The 19,054-nt window shown below is 36.0% G+C and overlaps 1 long non-coding RNA gene across 1 annotated transcript in view; it reads right to left on the reverse strand.

Moving 5' to 3' along the window:
- The window catches only part of LOC113453010 (uncharacterized), a 90,946-nt gene that overhangs the window by 21,482 nt on the left and 50,410 nt on the right, over positions 1 to 19,054 (reverse strand). The window lies entirely within an intron of this gene.

Raw genomic sequence — 19,054 nt, forward strand, 5'->3', positions numbered from 1 at the left:
CGGACTTGCTTGGAAGGTCCTTCCGATGCAGTGGGCTCAATGGGGTGGTCCTGCGGGGTTGGCACCTAAAACGTGGCAGTGTCGGCATGTTTGAAAAGTAGAGCAAAGCCAGAGGTCAGTAATTTTTGCTGCAAAGAATAACAAAAGCTTCTGGGTTGTGCACAAGCAGGGACACACATGTTAAGGCAATTCAGCAACATAAAATAAAGAAATAAAAATAAAACAAATCAACAAGAATCGGCAAAGCATCTCCGATTAGATTTTATTCACTACTAGAATCTAATCAGAGATGCTTTGCCGATTCTAGTTCAATGACCTGCTCCAGCAAGGTTAGAAGGGAGTGTGTGTGTGTGTGTGTGTGTTTATGGCTGTCAAAACTCCAAAAACCGGATCCAGTAGCTCTGGGGAGGCCAGTCATAAATTAGAACACTTGCTAAACAACTGGTAATTAAGTGAGGACTTTGGTTTGCCAGTCACCTGGCCACGCCCACCCAGTCACATGACCACCAAACCACACCTATCCGGTCATGTGACCAGGAAGCCACGCCAGTCAGTCACATGACCAGCAATCCACGTCCACTCAGTCACGTGACCAGCAAGCCAGCTCTCAAATTAGGCCATGCCCACAGAAATTTAAATCCCACCCCTGGGTGGTGGGTACTGAGGATGAGTTTGTAGCACAAAGTGGGCGGTGAACTGAAAAAGTTTGGGAACCACTGCACTAGACCAAACTGGCTCCATTAATCTCTGTCATTAAATACCTTGTTATTATATATAAAGTCCTAAACACTTAATCTAATTATATTCACACATCATTATAACAACATTTAACTGTACAAAATGAATTCTGTGACAGTGATTACTTTCACAAATAGTCAAGGATTTCTCTGCATCGATTTCTGGATGGAACAGAATAATAAATGCACTAAATTAATATTGGATAGATATGCTTCTATCACCCCAGATGCAGTTTCTAAAAATGATAACAATCAAAAGTATAAATACCTACATTGCCTGTTCCATTGCATAGCACAAATTTAAAATAATTGTTTATTATAATCTGTAGAAAAATGCAGGTAGTTCTCAATTTATGGTAGGAATTAAGCCTGAATTAGAACCATACAATTACAAGTAATTAAGCAGGGCACCACATACTGATCTTATTACTCTTTTGTAGCAGGCATTAAACAAAACCATTTTCTGCAATGGGCATTTGTTGCTGAAACCAAAAGTTAAACACTGGTTTCTGGCCAAAAAAAAAAAAAAGACATAAACTATAATAATGTGACTGTGGGATATTGCAAATTATTGTGAATGTGGGCCGGTTGCTGATCACCCACTCAAAGTGTGAAGAGGAAGAACCTTGGCTATCGGAACTTTGAATCTGGTTGTAAGGAGCCCTGAGGAGGTCCGTTGTATCTTCAAACAGTCATAAGTCGAGGACTATTCATAGCGGTCTACTAAATTAGTACTTTGGCAAAAGGTTTTTGTTGTTCATCAGAACTTTACTTTTCAATTTAAAAAGATGACATTTTGTTGCATGGACACTGCAACAGGCAGAATTAAGTGCAGTAGGCAAATATGTCTCCAAATATGTAAAGTGTGAGTGTGTGTGTTTGTGTGCAGAGACAGGCAGAGCCAGAGAGGGGGAGAGAGTTGTTCCCTCACTTATCACTGCTTTTATATTGCTACACAGCAGATGGCGCTATGTCTGCATCATCTAACATTTTGAGTTAAACCAAATATTGATTTCCTGCTTTTCCTAAAGATTTTTTGAGGAGAAAAAAAAACCTCAAAAATTCACCAACTTGAATTTAAAAAATAATGCTAATGAAACAGGCAACACCTCCCAGAACATTTTTTAACAATAATTAGAATAATTTGTAAGATAAATATATACTGTACAGCTCATCCTAGAAGTATATCAAAGTTTTGTTTTCAGGAAACAACCACCCTTTTTATTTTAGTAATCAAAATTAAATGCAGAATGGTTGACTGGAATACATATTCTAAAGGCTAAGACTTCCTCCTGATTCTTGATATAAATTTCAGCCCTATTTAATATGTCAGTTTTGATCCAGCATAAGCCTTTTGTAAACAGAAGTAGAAAGAAACTTTGAAAGTTTTTGATTTCAACAGAGCTTTCTTGCTGTTTATATGTAGGGTGAGGCAATATTTACCAGCCTTCCCCCATTCCAGTTCCTGTTTTATCCAGAAGCCTTCCACTTGCAGCTCCAATTAAAGTTATTATTCTAATATTTATAATCTTTGAATATAGGGTACAAGTTGCTAATTAAATCACAAACACACAAAAATATATTTATTATCTAACACAATATACAAGAATGCATTGGCGGACTGCTTGCAGAAGTCCATTTATTAAGCAAAATGCATTGAATATATATAGTCTCCTCCTCCTCCTCCTCCACGTTATTTTTGTGTTATGGAAGCTTAATATAATATAATTTATATAATTTAATATATACAGTATATGTATTTGTAAAGCTTTTAGTTTTTAGAAGTTCTTGTACATTCTATATCAATATGTATCAGAAAATCAATAAAAAATACTCGACTTGAGAACTAAGCCCATAAATTATATTTAGTTTAATTATATCTGAAACTACACTGATAACTCAAACAGAACTCAGAGTTCACAAAGGTACAAACAAATATAGACTCCATGAGAGAATCTGGTTAAATAAAATATACTTCACCCACTTTCTCCATATACAGTAACTACATAAAATATATCACAGTAGTCTGTAAATAAACAATCTTTACGCCATTAAAATGCTTTCAGACATTATGGGTGTGATTAAAATATTCATATACTTTACACCTTCCTTTCATAAACTGGCTCAACCTCATTATCAAAGCCTAATACAGTATAGAAATATAAGATATTCCAAGATTTTTTTAAACTTGGGAATAAATTAATATTAAAAACAAAAGTAAAATTAGGGGACAGGAAACTAAAAGCACATTAAAACAAAGAGAGAAACTAGATGGGTTAAGTGACAAACTTCCTTTGCTCTACAATAGTTAAAGAATCAAAGGTTTAGTTAATGAGAAAACAAGCGTTGCTATATTTTTTCACATACATAACTAATGTCACTAGCATTCTCCAGTCACTCAAACATAAATTTTCATATCTATGAAACACATAGAAACAAATGATAGTTTGCAGAACTATGGTGATGTAATCCCACAGGTTTAAGGAGTGCTTTAATGAATATTGGAGTATATAACTCTAACCTGTAACTAACACCTAACTCTAATAATAATTCAAATGATTAACAATGAAGAGTTAGCTTAAACAATAATTTAAATTCAAAAGGTATAGTTTATTTTACAGATAAATACACAGTTATCCATGTTGAAAAAGAGAAAACTAAACACCAAAATGTTAAATAAATCATTTTAAAGAATAATGAAGATTTCTATATAACAAATAGAAAGTAGTATTATTGAAGATTATTTAGTGTTTTGTTTCACATCAACAGATTACCGTTAAGGTATTAAAAAACTAAAAGTTCAGCTTAAAACATTATTTAGAAATGCATTAACAAGATGTACAGTGTTTTTTCAGCTTATCAACTAAGCAACTTATATAACAAAGGTTATTTGAACAAAAAAGTTCTTGCAAACCAGCAGGAAGGAAACTGAGAGGAAATCTTCACAGGATCTTCTCTTGAAGATATTGGAGACCACAAAACTTCATAAAGGGAAAACACACTTTTAAAAAAATAGCCTGATCCCAAGTCACTTATAAATCATAACCAGTACTTTGAGTTATGCTAACCCAATGAATTTATTTTAACAAGGAGCATTCATGCTTCTTATTACTTGCTTTATCCAATAGCTTGCTTATTATTATGCTTTGAACGGCCAAAAGGTTTTGAAAACTTTTCAGAGTAACACTACTTAGGCTATATTAAGTTGTCCAGACAGGAAACAACTAAAGTAGGTATTATTGAGGTTAGATCTAATTTCCCCAGTAATGACATGGCTACTGACATGGCTACTGAATAACCTTTAACTTTATAAATACACTTCTAGGAATTTCACACCCTCCAACACAAAATGAATTTCTTCTCTTTGATCTTTTTTTTTTTTACTGACAAGAAAGGATTTCTGTTCCAATTGAGTGTAGGTTCTCTTTCTTGGCCTACCTCAAATTATTACTGGCATTGGAGGCCAATGCAGAATTTCAAGAGCTGCTCTGAATTTAGATGGAAAAGATTACATTGTTACATACATGGATAATAATCTCTGGATACTGTCTGGTAGTGGTTTAATCTAGCGGTTGCCAACCGGTGGGCTGTGGCCCACTGGTGGTACATGAGAAAATATTGGTGGGCCACAGAGAAATCTCATCCCCAGAGCACCCCCCCCAAAGCAATTAATCCAGGTTGCGCAGAAACACAAGGCTGCATTGCCCTCATGGCCCGCGGGAACCCGGCCACTCACTCCTTACTGGCAAACTTGCCTGCTAAATTGCTATTTTTTCTTGTTCCAACCATCAGGTGTTCTGCTGTGCCGGGAGATTTAGATTAGCTAGGAAGCAGGAAATGGTTGGATTTCTTGCTTTCTAGCTAGTCTTTAGATCTTCAGCTCTGCTTTTAAGCACAGACGAACCTCCCTTAGGACTGAAGGTTCTATTATTCAGTGTAGACTCACGGCAAGCAAATTTGAGAGACTGAGCTAGCTGATGGCAGATAGATAGATCACTGAATGATTCTGTGAGCAACTCAATCTGCCTGGTGTGTGTTTGTGAGTTAATTTTATAAATTTACTTGCAAGCAAATTTTATGTGACAGACTGAGCTAGCCAATGGCAGATTGATAGATTTCTGAATGAATCTGTGATTCTGTGAGTAACTCAATCTGCCTGCCTGCTTTGCCTGATTTTGGGTAAAAGTTGCTCTTTTTTATAAAAAAATCAATATTTATATAAATATTTATAATATTTAAATACAAGCCATACCCAGCCAGTCACATGACCACCAAGCCACACCCACAAATTAGGACATACCCACAGAACCAGTTAGTGGTCCCTGGGATTCAAAATTATGAGTTTGGTGGTCTCTGAGGTCCAAAATGTTGGCGACTCCTGGTTTAATGCATACATTCAAGATCAAGATGGAATTATGAGGAATGTTAGATTAACAACCAGAACTCACTTAATATGTCCTGTGGGACATATCTCTAAATTTATCTCTAAATTCCACTGCCATCAAATAGGATTATCAAAAGTGATTGAAAATTCCAACACAACAACACAGACAATATTCCTGTGCTCAATTCCCAGTACAGATTGTAGATCCTCCATCAAAGTGATTAAAGCTGTCACTGTTCCATATTTTCTGCAATTTAGACATAAATTCTGCTGAGATTTTAGTCCTTATCCTGAGTAATGAGGTGGGGGCATTTGGTATCCTGACCAACTGAAAGCAATGAAGTGACTTGAGTGATGAGTAAAACACCAATAAGAAGAAAAATCTCACTTGCTGTAAGTATGATCAAACATGAGAGTCTGTTTACGGATACATACTGCAATAATGTCTGAAAAGCCAGATAGTCATTTATTGGAGATGTTTAAATCTGGATTCCTGCACTGAATATGGTTAAACAGTGTTATTTGAGATTAATAGTTAGGTAAATCAATTCTTAGACTACAATAACTTTAAAAGTTGTTCTTAGAAGATAGTCACACCAGTGAATAATTTTTTGGAAAAATATAGATAATGGCAATACAGGTAATCCTTGACTTATAACTTAGCGACCATTCAAACGTACAACAGATCTGAAAAAAGTTACTCTCAACCCAAATTTGAAGTTTTGACATCTGCACGCCACCCCGTGGCTATGTGAATACATTTGGGGCCTTCAGCAACTGACCCATATTTATGCCTTCTATAGTGCTCCACAGTCATGTGACCACAATTTACAACATTCTTTGTTGTACTTCGTTTACTTCTGCTTTCCAGGAAAAAAATGCCCATTGAGAACAATGGGTTTGCTTAGCAACCATGGAGTTGACTTATCAACCATGGCATTCACTTTACAGTGGCTAAGTTTGCTTATCAAAAGATCACGTGGGTGCCTTGACTAATGACTGTCATGATTTACAACTGAAAGTCCTGGCTTCATTATGGTCATAACTCAAGGACTATCTGTATGTCAAACAAAATAACAGTAAGTTACAATATTTTCTTTTCTACTTCCATTCTAGTTTAACTGAAGCAGAGCTTTCATTCATTCATTCATTCAAGATGGTGAACATATTCATTACACCTCCTTCCTCCTATTTTCCCCATAACAATCCTGTGAGGTAAGTTTTGTCTGAGAGGGTATACTGGCCAAGGTCAGCTAGCCAGCTTTTATACTTAAGGTGGGACTAGAACTCACAATCACCAGCTTTCTAGCCTGTTGCCTTACCACTGCAGCAAACTGGCTCTTAAATGTCATATTACTAACCACACGCCAGCCTTTCACAATGTTAATATGGATAGTAATGTTTCCCTTACAACTGGCTTTTGTGTGAATACCGTAGTATAGTGCATAGTATAGTGAAATACAGATCTCTGTAGTCTTGAAAAATGTTGCTGACATTTGGCTTCTAAAACTGAATTGGATAGATTTAATTGCATGTCTAATTAAACTTAACACTATAACAACATCTTATGTCTTATTCACCATTATAAATATTACTATTGGTTGTATCATACCCACCTAGCAATCCCAAAGCATGCAAATGCAAGTAGATAAATAGGTACCACTTTGGTGGGATGGCAACAGTTCTCTGTGCTGCTCAGCATATAGTCATGCTGTCCATATGACCATGGAAATCTCTTCAGACAACATTGGCTCCTTTTGCTAAGAAGCATCTGAGCACCACCTGCTAGAGTCAGAAATGACTTAACAGACTCAACTGGAAAAACATTTACTTTTATGGTACTTTTTATATATTCTGCCTAGAGGATTTGGGCATTTGACCCAATACGAAATATTTTAAAATGCAGGTTAAACCTTAGTCAGCTGTAACACAAAATAAAATTGATTGCTCAGATTTGTTCTACCTTCCATTGATATTGGAGCTTCAGGCTGCACCAGAAAGAACATCCTCGTTTTAAATAAAGCAAAATCCTCATTTTAAATAGAGCAAGTCAGTAATTTTCTCTCTATCTCAGATCTTCTCTGTGGTATAGGAGCAAAGAATTTTAAATTTCTCATTAATATGGATTCTTGAGATGTCCTGATTCAGCTTCAATCAGTTAAATTTCCAACTACTCAACCATGGCTTTCGGATACAAGATTAAGACAGACAAAATATTAGCTGGATTTGTAATGTTTGTAATGTAACATTTAATGAGTTATCACTGACACAGATTTGAAGTAGATTAAGAGTAACTCCAATTTTTAAGAAAGGTTCACAGGGAATCCGGGAACTTATAGGCCCATCAGCTTAACATCTGGGCTGAGAAAGATAATGGCAGCTATTATAAAAGATAAAATTGCTAAACATCTGGAGATAATAGGTCTTTCTCAAGGATACCCAGCATGGCTTCACCAAGGGAAGTCTTGTTTAACTAATCTATTAGAGTTTTTTAAAAGGTGTTAACAAACATGTTTGGATGAACCAGCAGACATCATCTAATTAGATCTTCAAAGAGCCTTTGATGAAGTCCCTCACCGAAGACTTTTCTGTAAACTTAACAGGCATGGAATACAAAGACAGGTCTTCTTCTGAATAAGGAACTGTCCAAATACGGGGGGAAAGGAGCAGGACTAAATGGACCTTTAGCAAAATAAAAGTTCCCCAGAGTTCTGCCTAGCACTGGTGCTTTTAAACGTATTTATAAATTATCTGGAAATGGGCGTGACAATGTTTGCTAATGGCGCTAAATTACTCAGAGTGGTAAAAACAGTAAGAGAAGATTTAGAAGAGGGCAGCTGAGATGATCAAGGGGCTAGAGCAACTTCCCTCTAAGGAATAGTTGCAACATTTGGGGCTTTTTAATCTAGAAAAGAGACAAATGTGGGGACATTGTTAACATGTATAAAACTATACATGGTGTGGATGAGTAGACAAGGAAAAGCAATCCCAAAATACTAGAACCAGAGGTCACCAAATGAAATTGAATCTCCAAAGTATTAGGATAGATTAAATATTTTTTTTTCTCCAAAACCAATTGTAGCTTTGGAGTTTGCTATACCAGATGTGATATTTCTTTCCAGCATGACTGGCTTCAAAAAAGAAATTGACCAATTCATGTAAATTATAGGGAAAAATGAGTATTAGCCTTGATGGCAGGCCATCTGCTAACAGTCTTCCTTGTGCCATTGTGAGAACAAACTGTTGGACTAGATGGATGAAGAGTCCAATCAGTGTGATACTGCTTATTGTCTTATCACACCTTTAAAATACAAATATCCAAGCCACAGGGGGAAAATGTTATTTTTAACTGAATTTCTGCTTGCATTGTGATAACGGAAATGACAAAAGGAAAAGGAAGGGAACAGAATAGCAAAAATAGGGGAAACACTTAAAAGAGCCATTTTAATAAATTATTCCTCAGATTTTACATCTATTTTACTGGGATATATATATAGAAGGCTTAATTCTGAGCACATGCCATCATACAAGAGAAAATGTTCAGAGTAATATTTGTATAATAGATATATACATGTATAAGGAATAAAGGAGTAAGTAAAGGGTTGTTGATCTGTAATAAGAGATTTTAATTTGAAAATATTATAGTATATAGTATGGTAACCTGAGCTACTTAGGTCTTTTACAATGCATATGGATATGATACTTCTAGAATATAACTCATAAAATGCAGCATGCAAAAAACATAATTGTTGAAAAACATCCATTTTACACATGGTTTTATCTATGCTCACAAAGCAAAACAGCCAGAATGTTTAAAATGAGGCCACATATTTCATCTGGGAATGATGTCTTGGTGATTTTAATGTGAAAGAAGTTTGGAAAACTTTCATTAAAAGAAAACAAAGAAGAGCAGGGAATCCCAGAAAGGAAGGAAGGAGGGAAGGAGGGAAGCAGGGAAGGGAAGGGAAGGGAAGGGAAGGGAAGGGAAGGAAGGAAGGAAGGAAGGAAGGAAGGAAGGAAGGAAGGAAGGAAGGAAGGAAGGAAGGTAAGTAGGTAGGCAGGCAATGGAAATGTGTGTTAACCTTAAAAAGCTGATACATAATAGGCCACAGACTTTCTTTCATAAAGGGTTATCTTCATAATTATTCTAATAATACACCATGAACCTACATCTATACAATGTATCAAAACTTTATCCACTTAATTTAAGAAACAAGTTCCTAAATGCATCAATACCTTAGGATCACTAGACATTGAAAAATATCACTTGATTAAAACACCTAAATGCAGACGTGTGTACTCTAGAGCTTACCATTTATAAAAGCATGAAGAATTAAGCAATAGACATGGCTGCTGGACATTTCTGGAGTTGGTTTTTGATCAGGAGATACTGGGTTTATCAAAAAGCAGTTGGAGGATGAATCTGCATTTGGAGACCTAAGAGAAACTACCAGGATCCAAAAAAGAAATAAACTACTTAGAGGACTGACTGATGGACAAGGCTGTAGGTTCGGAAAGCGATGATTTTGGAAGTCACTGATGATATCGAGACAAAGGTTTTGGAATCAAAGAGGCCTAGAAAATACTTATTCTTCTACTATTTCTCCCTAACCCAGAAGTGAAAGAAGTTGTGTGAGTCAAGGAAGGATGGAATGAAACAGATAAGAGAGACTTCTGAAAAGTTCCATTTGGAATGGTCTATCTATTGTGAAACTGCATATGTCTAGTTAGCCACTTAATCTGTTGGAAATATACACCTCACAAAAACTATAATTTAGAGGCGAGAAGTGTGTGTTTGGGAAATATCTTCCTGTGATGACCCGGGTCATGGCACAAAGGCAACACAGTCACATAAGTAAGAAAAGTCCCTTTAATACTCTACCTTTCAGTCCAAATTCAGTCCCAAAACAAAGTACATATAAACTGTAAATAAAGATCCACGTAAATCATGCTGCAGCAATTAACTGGACAGGGCAGACTAAGGAACTGCAGACTTCAAAGGCTAACAAAAAACACACAGTTGGGAAGATGCCAGGAACCCAGATAAGCCTCGACCATAAAAGATAATTCACGATTTGCTTCCCATGAGTTGCTGTGCACAACCTCCCTTTTTTAAACACTGTGTTCCCAACTGCAGCTAATGAAGAGAATCAGGGCCCTTTCTTCCCCCGTAAGCCATGCCACTCACATTGCTCCCTTCTCCATTCCTTCCTTTGTGCCCTAGGATGAAGAAGGTGGGCCTGGGTCTTCCTCTGAATTCCCTCTGCTTTGCTCTACCTCTCCCCTGCTCTGCCCAGCTGGACTTTGCCCTTCCCCAGATCCTTGCACAGCCAATGGAGCCACACCCCCATTCCCTATCAGCTGCTTGGCCTCCCCTTCAGAATCAGATTACGACAGGGACACTTCCCTTCAACACTGGACAGCGTAGATTAAAATGGGCCCAAGAAGGAAGCAGGAAAATGGACATAGCAAAAAAGTCCAAAATGGTAAGGAACTCGAGCTCCAAATCAGAAAGGCAACATGCTATAAATTGGGCAAGGCAGACCTCTTAAATGTCTTTGAGCATAAAGAGAATAAAACAAATCAAATGAAGAGTTTAAACAGAACACTACTTGGGCACAGTCAGAACTCAAGGGCAAATATGCTAACAACTGTAGCAGTGAAAAAGAAACCGAGGTGGTTTGTCAGGTACTGTGCCTAAGTGCAGAGGGCAGAATTCTCCCCAAACAATTCTGCAATTTTTAGAATATTTAGACACTGTATGTTTTCCACATACATAACTTATATGTGGGTAATAGGAAAAAAGTTATATTATAGAGAGTTTAGTCCTGAAAGAATTATAGGGTTTTTTTTGTTTCCTGATTTTTAAAAAAGCAAATAAATAGACTTTTACACAAGCAACCTTTAGTTTTACAAGCTATTCAAGCTGACATTAACTTCTCTTTCTGGGAGCTTCATTTTATAAGACAACTCATTATAGAGATATCAGCTTCATTGCTGATTGATTTTTAAATTGACATAATTCAAGTAACTAGATTGCAATGATTATTTCCCATGAGAAATGAACTGAGGCAGCAGCCAAAATCCTTCAAGGGGTTATTCTGGCTAAACAAGTTCACCTTACACAAAAAGGCACTAACATTAACACTTACTATGTTCCAAATGTAGAATATATAACTGACAAAAGTAAATAAATAAATCTAGAATCAAAGTAATACTGCGTGCTATTTTATCATTGCAAGAATAAATAATAATAATAATAATAATAATAATAATAATAATAATAATAATAATAATAATAATAATAATAATAATCTGCAAATTCCTTTTCTGCTATATTTTTTCTGAAAATTTTGGCCCTAAATGAAGTTAACTGATAGACTATTCCTAATATTTATTGAAGGAGGAGCACTCTGGTAGAGAGAAGAAAATACCAACTTGCCAGACAATGAGCAAGAAAATGCTAAGGAACTAGCAATGTGGCTTGGACAAAATTGGATGGCCTTCAGTTTTAATGGCATCAGATGAGTAATATGAAGAGCAGAAAGGACATATTTTGGTGGTAGAAAGATTCTACAGATGGTAAGTTGGACAAAGTAAGCGGGCTGACTTAAATACAGAGATTTGAATCAAGCAAAGCTGTTAGTGAAATTATTATTATCCTGCAGTCTTGATCAAGAGCACTGGAGAGAACCTAAATCAAATCTTCCTCTTCCAATCAAGATCATAGAGCAAATAAGTCTTATTATCATATCCCACCTTAGTATGCAAATATAATAGTTTTGTCTATTAATTTAATTTCCTTGCTTCAACACAACAAACTTCATTGAGATAACGAATTCCCTCTTGTTCTTTTCAATAGTACTCCATGGCAGGTAACATATTACTGCAAAATAAAGTAGCATTTTGTGAGCCATTTAAAGAATATACAAGGTCTGTAGACTTATCTATCATTCATAGACTAAAAACACTATTAGCACTTTAGTCCCCATGTGAACTCTAAATATATTCCTAAAACCAGCTGAGAAAACAGAATAACTAGCAGTTTTCCAAGTAAAGAGGATTCATCATAAATAGAATGGATTCATCATATAAAATAATAAATGGCTGACTTTGCACTGGACAGAAGCTGTGAACAAAATGAAGATATATATTACTATCTTTAACTCCTAAATACAGAGAACTGGTAGATGATGCTGTAGAATGTACTAACTAATTAATCTACAAACATTGTAAATACACTAAAACAATCTTTCCCAAAATATTGACTTTAAAATAATAATAGCTCAACAAGTGCACAGTACTTATTATGAAAGTAGAACTCACTCCACAAAGCACCATAAAGTTCTATAAATAGGATTCCGAAGAGCACCTAGGAAAAGCTAGCTAATATACTTCCTGACCTAATGCCTAAACTATCATACTCCCAACCAGAGGTGATATTCAGCAGGTTCTGACCAGTTCTGGAGAACCGGTAGCAGAAATTTTGAGTAGTTTGAAGAACTACTCTGACTGGAGAGTTTACAGTATCCTTCCCCTGCCACACCCACCAAGCCACGACCACAGAACCGGTAGTAAAAAAAAATTGAATCCCATCACTGCTCCCAACATACATACAAATATTAGTATTTGTTTCAGGGAAAGTGGCAATGTGTCCTATCTTTAATCTGTTAAATCCAGCCATGCAGATACTGTAATAGTAGTAATAATAATAATAAATAAATAAATAATAATAATAATAACAATGATGATGATGATGATAATGTTACAAAGTTAGCATTTGTACTAAAATACTAAAAAACACACAATGAAATTTGCATTATCCTAATGGCAAAGGAAATATATTCATAATATTTAGCACTTATCATAGCCAAAAGCTTTTTGTTTAATCAAGCACATATTCAAGTCTTTCAGCTGTACTGTCTAGGGCTGCTATTAAATTAACTAGAACTTTTGAAAGAGAATTAAAATTCCTATTACTTACTATTTCTATTTAAATAAAATATTATTATATAAATAAAGAAAAGTCATACCTAAAATGAACAATGATGTAATTGTCTCTGGAATGAGAAACCGTACTGTGGAAACACTGAATTACAGATAACATGTTCTTTAAAATTGCATGCATTTTTTTCTAAAATAACATATATTTTTTTAACCTTTGCATTATACTGAGAACTTCTTGGTATTCTCAGAATTTTGATAGTAATTGAATTTCTAGGAACTGCAGTATTAAGACAATTAGGAAGTTGAGGTTCAAACATTTCTGGGACAACACATTTTGCCTTTGATACAATCTTATAATGTATCTATGTACATACGTAAGTAGGTATGTATGGGTTAAATTTGTTTGCCACATCTCTCAATAAAGTGATTCTGGGCAGCTTACTACACTAAAAGAAATAAAACCATTAAAACAAATATTTCTAATAACAATAAAAATACAAATTATAATTCAATTATGAGAAGATGGGAGGAATAAAACAGGATGTGCAGAGCAGAGGGGGTCTTTTGGTCCATCAACCAACTCCAGCATAATATTCCCTCACTGGGGCCCAAGCCAGCTGGCATAGCCAGATCTTCAAGCTCTTTAATAGAGCATTAACAGCTAAACAGCCAAGATGCTTGGCAGGAGAGATCATTCAATAAAAAGAGAGTAGATAATTCCTGCATATATATCATGTGACAAATATGACTGAGTTTTGAACACTTTGAATTCTCTTCACTTGAATCTGAAGACACTTTGTCCCCTCCAAAATCAGCTAACCATTGTCCTCTGCTTCCTTTACATCACATAGCAGGATTTGACTATGCAGCTACTAATTCCAAGCATTGTCTAAGGAAAAAACTCCCAACTTTCCAATCGTCTAGATTATAAGTAGTTACAATTCTTTTTTCTACTGCACATACTGGATGAACTAAATTGAATCCAGAAATTGCATGTGTATATTTTTGATACTTCTCCATGATATTCCACAGGAGGTTGTTTGATTAAAAAAAAATCTTTGCCTGATTTATGGAAAGAAGCCAATAAAACTTTGATATCCAAAAAGGGACAGGATTTAACCTCTGTGAAAAATTGCAAGCCAATTTCCCTTCTTCATAGTGATTATAAATTGTATAAATCACAATTTTAGTTTAAAGACTTAAACAAGTTTTATGGAAGTACATACATGAATGTGGTTTTCTACCCCGAAGACTAAATTAAAAGAGTATGTGAGAGTAGTATTGAACATAAATGAACATTTACAACAACACAATGACATACAGGTTTGTTTATTTTTTGGGATGCAGAGAAAGCCTTCGACATTCTGAAAGGGGATTTTATGTTTAAAGTAGCTGAAAATTACATAGACATTTAGATACTAGTTTCAAGTGAAAAACTTCAGTCACACAACTAAGCCTGAATAAATGTTCTGAATAGCAATATTACTCCCATTGCACTCAGTTTGAACCAAGGGTGATTTAACTCTTCAGTTCTCAACCCTTTCATGAAGTCTGATTGTTCATCAACCACCAACGATTTATTATGTAAAAATCATTTAATATGGTTTTAACAGTGCTGCAAATAATAGCAACAATAATGGACAGTTTCTGTCATGCCTTTGGTAGAGTCGGACTCTGAGGGAGAGGAAAAACAGCACTCCAGCTGAGTGGAGGTGTGGCTCCGGAGGTTGTGGAGGAGGCTGGGGAAGGGCAGAGGTCGGCTAGGCAGTCAGAGGAAGAACGAGCCCATCCCCTCTTCATCTTAGGACACGCAGGGAGGAACGGAGAAGGCAACAACTTGGCTTACAACCAAGGAAGCGGCCATGATCCTCCTCATTGGTTGCAGCTGGGGAGACTAGTATATAAGAGAGACGATTACAACACAGCATTGCCAGAAGCAAAGCATGTGTTATTTTGGGCTGAAGTTGATTGGTGTCCTTCCAACAGACTGTGCCTTGTTATCTCCTTGAATTTGGTAATTACTTATCCTAATCCATTTCGTCATTGTAGTTTGGTTTCATCATTGTAGTTTCTTTGGTCTTTTATTTCACCTCTGTCTGCTCACTAAGTTTGGATTGTATTGCTTTCTTTTGAAGACTATTTTTGAGTATGTTTTATCTCCAACTGAGAATTATTGAACAGTGGGGCCAAATTGGAGTCATTAAAGGACATTTATTTATGTTTTGGATTTTGTTACATTTGTGTTACACTCTGGGTCATCACAGTTTCATTGACCCTGGTTTTCTTTGGAGAACCCTGGTTTATACCAAGATACAAGTCAGCAAGGAAAATCATTAAAGTAGGATATTTGAAGGGATCTTCTTTGCCTCTATCATAAATGAGGAGAACCTAGGCTCAATTTTAGACCATAAAATGACGATTATATTGTGTGTATCAGATTTTGCAACAAACTCAACAATAACTTTCTACTCTGCAGCCATTTTTGCCATGCACTTAGGGATCTGCTTAGGGCAGAAGCTTAGAGATCAGTGGCGGGATTCAAAATTTTTTACTACCGGTTCTGTGTGCATGGCTAGGTGGGTATGGCCATGTGACTGGGGGGGGCATGGCTTTTTTTGCAGCAAAATCTCACCCCCCCATTTTTTGGGTCTTCTGGGCCTCAAGCTTCCTAGAAAGCTTCCCTGGGGCCCCGGAAGGAAAAAAAAACTGAGCCGGGGGGGGGTGCAGCATCCCCCATGCTCCATTTTGGGGCCTTCTGGTGCTCAGGGAAGCCTCCTGGGTGAAACAGTAAGACAGTGAGGGGAATCCTGGCATAGCTGATCCTAGGAATAGCTGATTGTCAGAGGGGAAAAAAATACCTTAAGGAGTGACTGGGCAGGGAAGAACACAGTCAGCGATGTTGGGCATGCGCACGATGTTGTGCATGCATGATAAGGACTGACTGGGTGGGGAGAGGAGTGGCGATTGGGTTGGGAACATGGCCAGCTGGAAGATACTACCGGTTCAGCAACCCATGCCAAATCCTTGCTACCAGTTTGCCCAAATCACTGAAAACCAGCTGAATACCACTACTGTTACAGATATAAGTGTATTAGTGTTTTACTGCAGACAAAAAAGAATCCATAACTATGCAAGTAAAATTATCTTCTCCAGTATAGATATGTCTCTTCTCCAGGGTTTAAATTCTCCTACCCTGTGAGCTAAAGCAAATTGGACTTTTCCTCCCAATCCTATAACTGAAAGTACCTGCTCAGTGTTTATAAAATAGTTCCGACTGATCAGGTTCATTTTTTATGGAAAACAAATACAACATTTGGATTTAATGTGTAGACTTCAATATAATTTTGCGAATGATTCTGTGAAGTGCAGTTAAAAGGATAAAAACTCCCTGACCTTTAAGGATGTCTGTTGATGAAAGGCTCAATCTTGCAGTCCTAAATAGTTTTAAATTGTTCTGGAAGAGATAAGAATGAATATGATCCTTAATTCACTAGCTCAGCATGAGAATTAAATCTTCCAGAGATATCTGATTAAATAGTACATATTAATAATGCCAATCTAGCCAAGGATGCGTTCCCCATTCATCAGTCAAGCTGAGCTGAAGCACATTTTAATAATTGCTCTTCTGATGCTTCCCACACAACAGTATCAAGTTCCAGGATACTCTTTTGTTTTGATGGACTAAGATCAATCAAACACGTTCTAGTCTTTGTTGGAAGCATCTACATACAACTAAGGCTCCTAAAGCCAGTAATTTGACATTCTTCACTCTGCTTATGTTGGCAAACTTTATATTAGACAACCATAATGACATTTAACACTAAGTCTCAGTCTCTAACATTGGAGAGAAATGCAGATAAAAATTGTGAATAGAGAACCTGCAAGCTTTCTTTTAAACAAATTGCAGTGTGAAAAAGAGAAATATAGAAAACTATAAATTTAAAGGAAAAAAGCAATTATCCAACACATTACAGTTAGTCCTTGACTTACGACCATAACTGAGCTTAAAATTTCTGTTGTTGAGTGAGATATTTGATAAGCGAGTTTTGCCTCATTTTTGCCTCTTGCTTCAGTTGTTAAGTGAATCACTGCAGTTGCTAAGTGAATCTTTCCCATTGACTTTACTTGTCAAAAGCTAGCAAAAAATGATCAACATAACCTTGAGGCATAGCAATCATCATAAATATGAACCAGTTGCCAACCATCTGAGTTTTGATCACATGATCGTGGGGATGCAGCAAAGGTCATAACTGAAAAATGGTCAGAAGTCACTTTTTTCAGTGCCATTGTAATTTTGAATAGTCATTAAACTGTTGTAAGTCAAGGACTACCGTAATTAGCAATGAAATTGTGATACCAAAATGAATGAAAAGAAAAAGAATATTTTAAACTGAAAATGAACTTTAAGAAATTAACATACCAGCACCCAAATTGTTGGAAATGTGGAAAAGAAAAAGGCACTTATTTTCATACCCGGCGGACATGCCAGGAAGTTAAAAAAATATTGGAATACAATTAGACAACGGATAGAAGAAATCACGAATCAGAAAATTGAACTTAATCCGGAAACTTTTTTATTAGGTATAATAACACAAAAATACAATAAAACAGATAGATATATTATGTTACATATATTAATAGCTGCAAGGATTTCGTACACACAACTCTGGAAGGAAAAAGGGTTCCACCAGAAGGCATGGTTATTAAAAAAAAAAAAAAAAGATTGTATAGACATGGACAGGCTAACGATGAAAATAAAAGATAGAGAAGGTTCAATTTATTATAGGGCCTGGGATGCCTGGTATGAGTGGTTTAGAAATTAAAATAAAATAAAATGGCAATTAGGAAAAGAATGAGGGAAATATATAAATATGCAAATATACCATGGAGAAGATTGAGATGTAAGGATAAAAGATATTGATTTATAGTAAGAGCAAGATGCAATGGTAAAGGAATAAGTAAATACATATACTGAAAAATGTGAGGAAATGCAAAAAAAGTCTTGATGTTGATAATGTATAAAGGTTTGTTTTATGTTTTTTTAAAATTTGGAAACTTAATAAAATTTATTTTTAAAAAAAGAAATTAACATACTACCTCCGTGGCTCTCTTTCAAATAAAATTAGGTTTCATTCCCATTTCAGTCTGATTTTGGGATTTCAATTTCATTTTTGGTAGCGCTGCCTTTTCTTTCTTTACCTGTAGGGATTCTGCTGCACTGAGCAGGTGACAGAATGATTCTTTTATTTACCTTTTAGACTGAACATTCTAAAGTAGCCCCTTTTGTTCTTTTAGCATCCTTTGCCAAATGAAAATCTTTATTTTTGAAAATTTGTATAATCTCTGCATGGTCTGCATATACCTTTCCCTAGTGGCCTTTCACTAGTGGCCTTCATCCTCTCCCTTCCACAGTATATATCTCCTTTTTTATTATTTACTAAACTGTATCTGTTAATATATTGGGCTTGCTTTGGTGGTGTCATTAACACACACACACACACACACACACACACACACACAGCTTTACAGTTGTTAGTTTTAGTTTTGATTTGTCAATCGCTTACAAGATAATAGGTATAAGTATATACATAGTTATGAATACATGAAATGGGTACATAGAAGAAAAATAAAAGAAACAATAGGATAGGGATGGTAGGCACGTTGGTGCGCTTATGCACACCCCCTACAGACCTCTTAGGAAAGGGGTGAGGTCAATAGTAGACAGTCTAAGGTTAAAGTTTTTGGGGTTTGGGGAAGAAACCACAGTCAGGTAGAGTATTCCAGATGTTGACCACTGTTGCTGAAGTCATATTTCCTGCAATCAAATTTGGTGCGGTTAACCTTGAGTTTGCATCTGTTGTGTGCTCTTGTGTTGTTATGGTTGAAGCTGAAGTATTCACTGACAGGTAGGACATTGCAATGTATGATTTTATATACCATACTTAGATCAGACCGAAGACGGCATAATTCAAGGTTTTCTAGGTCT

This window comes from Pseudonaja textilis, chromosome 4 (assembly GCF_049901715.1).
Source record: "Pseudonaja textilis isolate UNSWEBS1 chromosome 4, rPseTex1.2, whole genome shotgun sequence".
NCBI lineage: Eukaryota > Metazoa > Chordata > Lepidosauria > Squamata > Elapidae > Pseudonaja > Pseudonaja textilis.